Here is a 7634-nt window from a genome sequence, read left to right on the forward strand (position 1 = left end):
ACTTTGTGATACAATCACATAATCGGCGAGATAGATTGGATTCAATATCCTAGTACCAAAGGATACTTGTGGGATTAACCATCCCTAGAATCTTTGTTAGCTACAGAGGTAAAAGCACATCTACGGATGTCAATAGTTGATACCATTACAGGTATACTTTAAGGGACTGACTCTTATACCCAGCTGTTAGCAACATAGGTAAATGTACATCTACGGATGTCTTCACTTGGCACTGTTAATTATCCTAGTACAACAGGATAACACTTAGGTTATTTATATTATTACCTCAATCTTGTGACCCATTCACATAATCGATGAGGTGAATTATTTGAGTATCCTAGTACCAAAGGATACAATTTCTTATAATAATAATAATAGTAGCACAGTTAAGTCTTGGTAGAAGACTACATTTAGAACAAGTTAAGTCTTGGTAGAAGACTAAATTTAGAACAAGTTAAGTCTTGGTAAAAGATTTCATTTAGAACAGTTAGGTCTTGGTAGAAGACTCCCTTATATAATAGTAGGAATCATAGGGATTTCTAAGGTTTTTCAAACGTTTACAGTTGTTTTACAAACATTTTCATACTTACACGAACTTCCTTTCAAAACATTTTCAAGTATTTAATTACATGTTTTTCAAATACTTACATACAAATTAAGACACTAAAATACTTATGATCTCACCAGCTTTAAATCTGATACTCTCGTTCAAGACTCATCTTTCATTTTGATTATACTTTAGTGTTTATCATAATTTGTCAGAACACACTTGTATTAAAATTATATTATTAATGCAATGGATGATGTTGTTGCTTGTTTACTACTTTTCATTGTTATGATACTTGATATGGGCTTATTTAGTCATAGAAATCATTCATTATCTTATTAAATATTGTTGATATTATATCATTTAATGGACAAAAGGTACTTAATTAGCTTAATATTTCAATTTCAGCAATAAAAGACATGCTCGGGTGAAAAAGGAAGAGGATTTGAGTGATTGGAAGCTTGGAGATTGAAGACTGAAGAAAGAAGGATGTTGCTGGATAGTTTGACCCATCGTCAGTGTTTTGGCCATATCTCATGAACCGTAACACCGATTGACGAGAATCAAAATGTTATGAAAACTAGACACAATTTCGTACGACTTTCGTGTTTTGAGAAAATGTTGATTCCAAGTAAACTCGATGAGTTTTTACCAAAAACTAGACGAGTTGGTTGGAATATTCTCGATTTAAGGATGCCTTGCCGTACACGTTGTATACGCGGATTATCAAAAAAACTCGACGAGTTTTTGGTGAAAACTCGTCGAGTTGACGCTGTTTTATATAGAAACTCTTCTCATTCGAACCCTAACTTTTTGTGGAGGCTAGCTGCGACTTTTGAAGACCAGAAGGGTTCTTGGAGCTGCTATTTTCGAGATTGCAACATAAGAGAAAAGGCAAATAATCATTCTTATTTTCTTAATCTTTGTTTTGAACCATGTTTGAATCATTAGATTTTGATTTTAGGTTATTACTTGCTTTAGATATGAGCTAGAAGCTTTTTACTTCTGTTTGGATGAGATAATCTTATGAACATGGTTTGATTGAGTGGTTGAATTGATATTAATTTGGTTATTCATCTTGTTAAGCTTATTAAAGATCCTTATGTATTGATGATAAATGTTTTTAGTTAACAAATAAGTGATTGAGTTGCATGAATATCTTCTTGATTACTTGATTCATATAGTTTTATGAATATAAGATTGTATGCCTAGGAATAGTGAATATGAAACTAGGGTTAACTATAAAATATGTAAATAAATGTGTGAGCATGTGTGATGAACAACCATACATGAATTGATTGAATCAAACCAATTTTATTAATTATTATTATAAGTCTTACTTGATACGAACTGAACACTAGGAAACTTGTTAATTTAATCACTTGATCACTATTTGAATTAACTTGTCTACTAAAGGATTGGTAATAATGAACATGAACCCAATCACATTAGGAACCGGTAACCATTGACATATTAATTCATTGCACCTGCCACGAAATCAACCATAGGAATAAGTGAATCGAATCTAAGCAGAAGTCTCTTTTATCATTGAATCTAGTTGTCCTTTCTTGTTCTTCTTAGTTGTTAATTGTCTTTGTTTGAAAGTTAATTGATTGATTAAGTTTCTAGTCTTGCAAAACTAGAAAAACCCCCTCTTTTATTAATTGTTTTTAATTAGGTAATACTAGTACTTAATTTGATTGTTACCGTTCCCTGTGTCGATACCCTACTTACTTAAACTATACTATTAATCGATAGGTTCACTGCCTTTCGTGTGTTTAATTTGTGTTTGAAGTAATAGGATTAAAACTAGTGCGTTTTACACACATCAATACTGTACATGACGTCCTCCGCCCCAGAACATTTCCGCCGTTCTTGGTTTTGGGGTGTGACACATAGCATGTCCTCGAGAGTCTATATCGTGCTCTCGCTCATTCCATCCATATGAGGGTGGAAAGCGATGCTGAAGTGGAGACGAGTACACATCTCGTCATGAAACTGCTTCCAAAATCTAGAAGTGAAACGGACATCTCGGTCTGACACTACTGAGATAGGCACTCTATGTCATGCCATTATCTCATGCACGTAAATCTCAGCCAGCTTCTCAGCCGATATACTCTCCTAGATAGGGATAAAACGAGCACTCTTCGTCAACCGATCCACGATGACCCATATCGAATCTACTCCATGTGTGGTCCTGGGAAGCTTGGTGATGAAATCCATGGTGATATCCTCCTATTTACACATGGAAATATCCAACGGTTGCATCTTGCTGTGGGGTCGCTGGTGCTTGGCCTTGACCTTCCTACAGGTTAAGCACCTCTCCACATACCATGCTACGTTCCGCTTCATGCAGGGCCACCAGTAATTTGGGCGAAGATCTCGATACATCTTTTTCGCCCTGGGATGGATGGAGAACCTCGACTTATGACCCTCATCCATCATAATATGTCATCACTACTAGAAAATAGCCCTTTAATGACGCGCAAACAATGACACGCGCTGATAGAGGACACATATGTGTGCGTGACCTATAAAATAATGCCAGTTTTCAAAAATTTGAAGGATAGAGATCACGCATTTTTGCGTGACCTAAAATTAGCGTCCAAAAAAAACACGGAGGGCACCAATCATAAAAAGTGTGTCGTGTAAATGTGTAGTTTTATATTTTAGTTAAGGAAGATGTGGTCCCAGAAAAAAATTAAACACCCCGCTTCTCCTTCTAAAATCTTCTAACAAAAAAACCCTAATAATCCTTTTAGCAATTCGTCTTCCTCTCTCTCTCTCTCTCTCTCTCTCTCTCCCCTTTGGAATCAGATTCTTGAAAGATTGAAACCCTAATCGTAGCCCTAAGTATGACATGTCTTACCAACCGAGATCTTCAAATCACAACGAAAGTGACGACCATCACGACAACCGTCGGCTATACAACGCTTACCAAGATCTTAGAGTCCCCGCACAAACCCTGTACAAACTTCCCACATCTCCTGAATACCTCTTTCAAGAGGAATCCATCGCTCAACGGCGTTCATGGGGCGAAAACCTGACATACTACACCGGCATCGGTTACCTCATCGGCGCAGTAGTTGGCGTCGGGAAGGGTTTAGTAGAGGGCGTGAAGGCTTTTGAGGCTGGAGACACCATGAAACTTAGGGTTAATCGGATCTTAAATGCTTCTGGACATGCAGGTCGGACGATCGGCAACCGTGCGGGTGTAATCAGACTATTGTACGCTAGTATGGAGAGCGGGATGGTTAAGGCTAGGGATGCAGATGATATTATCAATAGCGTGGTTGTTGGATTAGCGACTGGAGCACTTTACAAGCGGCGGCGGGGCCTAGGTCGGCGGCTGTTGCCGGAGCTATTGGTGGAATAGCGATGGGATTAGCCGTGACGAGGAAGCAGATTTTGAAGAGATACGTACCAATCTGAGCTTGATCTGTATTCAATTTCATCTTACTACAAGTTTTGGTCTTTTGAGATTTCCAAAGGTGATTCATGTGTAGTCTTTTACAATATTTTAGATGATTGACATAATTTGGCATGGAATGAAATGCGTGATTTTTTTTTTGTGCACTTGATAGTTGAAACCTTTTATGTTGTGTACTTTATAAGTGTCTGGAAGGGTTTAGTCATAAATAAATCATTATAGACTTTGATATGGGAATTGTATCAACACAGGTTTATGTGGCTTTATTGGTTGATGAATTTTTGTTCGGGTGAGAACACAGATTGAATCATCAAATACAACACATGTAACATCTATAGGACTCCACAAAGAGGATCTGGTATTGTGGAAGATAGTAGTTCAAGTCGCATGTTTGAGACTGAAAATAAGGCTGTTGATGATGTTCAAACATCTTTGCGTGACTGGGGTAATGCACGAATGGATCCGCAGGCGAAAAGTTTTTGATTTTTTAATTTTTAATTTTTTATGTTCATGTGAAATGTTGAGCTAATTTTAATACAACATACAGGTTATTCCATTGAATCAAACTTAACTTGATGAGGCTATGAAGCCTGCAAGGTTCAATACAACACATGTAACATCTATAGCCGATCATACCAATACCAATACCAATACCACCACCTTGGTTACTGAACCCATTTTACCATCCTCATTAATCTTGACAAAAGGAAAATCAATTTCATCATCTTTAAGCCCAATCAACTCTCTCCTTGCTGGTGAAAAAATTCAGTTTGGTAAGCTTATTTTTTATTTTAAATTTTTAAACATTATAGTTATATTATATCTCAAATTAATAAAGCTAAGCTATAATTAACAGGGGCAGTTACCTCACCAACAATACTCCCTCCTAGTAGCCGTGTTGTGTCGCATGTGATTGGGGCTCCAGGGTCTTTTTGTCCTGACATGACTCAAAACATTTCAAAAACCAAAAATGATTGCAATATATTCGTTCAAAAACAAGATTCTGAGGCTGAAGTTGAAGCTGTTGCTGCCATTGATAGAGATGAGATCGTTGGCAATGGGGTGGGACCCGAAACCAGACCTGTCTCAGTTTCAAGTGGTAATGACGAGTTTATCATATTTTATTTATTTATTACTTTAGTTAGTTATTAATTTAAAATGTTTATAAAACTGGTTTGTAGATCAACAATCTAGAATTATGTATTTGCAATCAAATGAAGGTTGGTTTTATCATGTGGATACAGTAAAATGTATATTTTTATGACTCTTATTGATATTGTCACATTGTTTTATTAGGAGAGCAATGTAAAAGATGCAAAGGGCCTTTGATGTCTATCCATACAGTGAAACTGCACTAAATTATCTAGCAAATCATTTCTTCTTTACTGGTCAACATTTTCTGGCTGAGCAGTTGTGAGTTGACTAAAACAACCCTTGCTGCAACTACTCATGGCTCAACAAGGGCACATTCCTATTATAACCTTGCACGCTCATATCATAGCAAGGTTTGGACATTTGTTTATATATTGTTTTACATTTAATGATGTTTTTATGTGGTGTAGCAATGCATTTTTGATGTGTTTAATGTCTTTTTTTTGTGTGGAATGCAGGGTGATTATGAGAAGGCTGGATTATATATACTACATGGCATTTGTAAAGGAAGTGAATAAGCCTCAAGAGTTCATTCAACCTCGCTGCTACAGGAAATGATCTCATGGATGATGAAAATCAAGGAGATGTAACTGTAGATCTTTTTGTTGCTTTAGATATGGAAAGTGAGGCTGTTACAGAACGCTCTTCAACCTCACTACTACAGGAAAGGATCTCATAATAGCAACCATCTCGAGCTGTACAAATACATCAAATCCTAGTGTCATGATTCAGTCTGGTTTGTTAGCAAAGAAAGCTTGCAATTTTGGGCTTGAGGTTAGATTCCCTTTTTATATATTTTGACTAATAAGTATTTAATCATTTACAATAATTATTTATCCTTTATGTTTAGGTAAAACCATTGATTAAAACGAGCCTAGCCCCCGGTTCCAGAGTTGTGACGAAGTATCTGGAGAAAAGGTAAGAAGGGTAAAATAGTCATTTACTCACAATTAAACCCAAAAAGGAAGCACCAACACACTTTGAGTATTGTATTTTCATTGCAGTGGATTGCTGAGTTATTTGAAGGTGTTGAGCTTCCATATTGTTGGTTATGGATGCACCACTTGTATCGGTAATTCTGGTGACCTGGACAAATCGGTGGCATCTGCTATTTCTGAAAATGGTAACGTACTTACTTAATAACTTCTTCATTATTTCTCTTTAAAAAAAAGTTTCACTTTCACCCCCAACCCACCCTTTGACTGCAGAAAGTCAAACTTTGACTTTTTCCTCAGGTTGACATTGACTTTGAAACGGAACCAATTGTTGCTATTGTTGATGTTCTTCTTCTTCTTCTTCAACTACAATTATAAACATCTAGAAGGCAAGTACCTTTCGTTCCTTTTTGAATCTTTCTTATAAAAATAGTATCTATTCATACATTTACATGGTCTTTTCACAATCTTTCTATATTGTTTGTCTTAACAGCAAAGGATTTAAATGGGCTTGGAGCTATCACATCAGCTGCTGCATTTACTGTTGCTCAGAAGGTATTTTAATAATCTATTTTTATTTTATTTTTTGATGTTCATCTTTCTTAACAAACAGCTCATGTCGGGGTTCATACAGGGATTGGACCGGTTGACTGTTGTGCCCAGTTATTTGGTATTTTTTCCTACTTATGAAATCCTAAACATGATATTTCAAACCTGATTGAAAATTTTTGTCTTAGGTTTTCTTACAAATATTGCGATTTCAGGTTGGATTTTTTATTGTAAGTGTTACTTCTATATTATGGCAGGTCCTTATGATATATATACTTGTTGTTGGATTAATTGAGGTCTCTGGCCCTTCGCTTTCTGATACATTTTTCCAACACCAGGTACGTAATCTAAATTTAGTTAAATTACGCTTATACCCTTTTCCAAATTAACCAGGTTTATATATGCATTTAGATTTTTTTACAGCAATGGATGGATATGAATCATGAGACAGATGAACCCACTGATTCATATCTGAAGCACAAATCTTTTCAGTCTTATAACCCAAACACTAAACTTTTTTGGAACAGAATTGAAAAAAACCAGCTATAGTCAGGGACCAAAAATGTAATTTACTCGAAATCAAATTTGCAGGTTTGTTTTTTCAATTTGCCCTTCTTCTAAAGATTTCCCCTTTTTTGGTGAATTTTATGTTGAACTGAATCCAATAAATCAAACCATATCACTTATAATCTGATGGAAGAGATCTTATACTCTAAGGCTCAATCAATCTCATTCAAAGATCCTTGGAATTAATGTCAAACAATATCAAGGAACTTCGGCTTGTAGGAGTAGAAGCCATGCTTCTATGCTAAGCATCCAATTCAACCATGTATGTTAGATAAGGGAAAGATGGGAAACTTAGAAAAATAGAGAGCATCTTATTAGTGGGGGGTATTTTCGGTATATATGCTATTTACTTTGTTACAACATAGTGCTTAATTATAAGAGGGTAATGGAAATGACGGTATGATTATCTTCTATCAAATCTTGTCTTAGAACCTTTGGGAGAGGCTAGGGTCTC

At 36.0% G+C, this 7634-nt stretch overlaps 1 pseudogene; it reads left to right on the forward strand.

Annotated features, from left to right (window-relative positions):
* The first annotated feature begins 3407 nt into the window (after nucleotides 1-3407).
* LOC145070098 (mitochondrial import inner membrane translocase subunit TIM23-1 pseudogene) lies at nucleotides 3408-3979 on the forward strand (annotated as a pseudogene).
* Nucleotides 3980-7634: the final 3655 nt, after the last annotated feature.

The sequence above is a fragment of the Lactuca serriola genome, chromosome 8, assembly GCF_051521515.1.
Source record: "Lactuca serriola cultivar US96UC23 chromosome 8, Lser_US96UC23_V15, whole genome shotgun sequence".
NCBI classification, from domain to species: domain Eukaryota; kingdom Viridiplantae; phylum Streptophyta; class Magnoliopsida; order Asterales; family Asteraceae; genus Lactuca; species Lactuca serriola.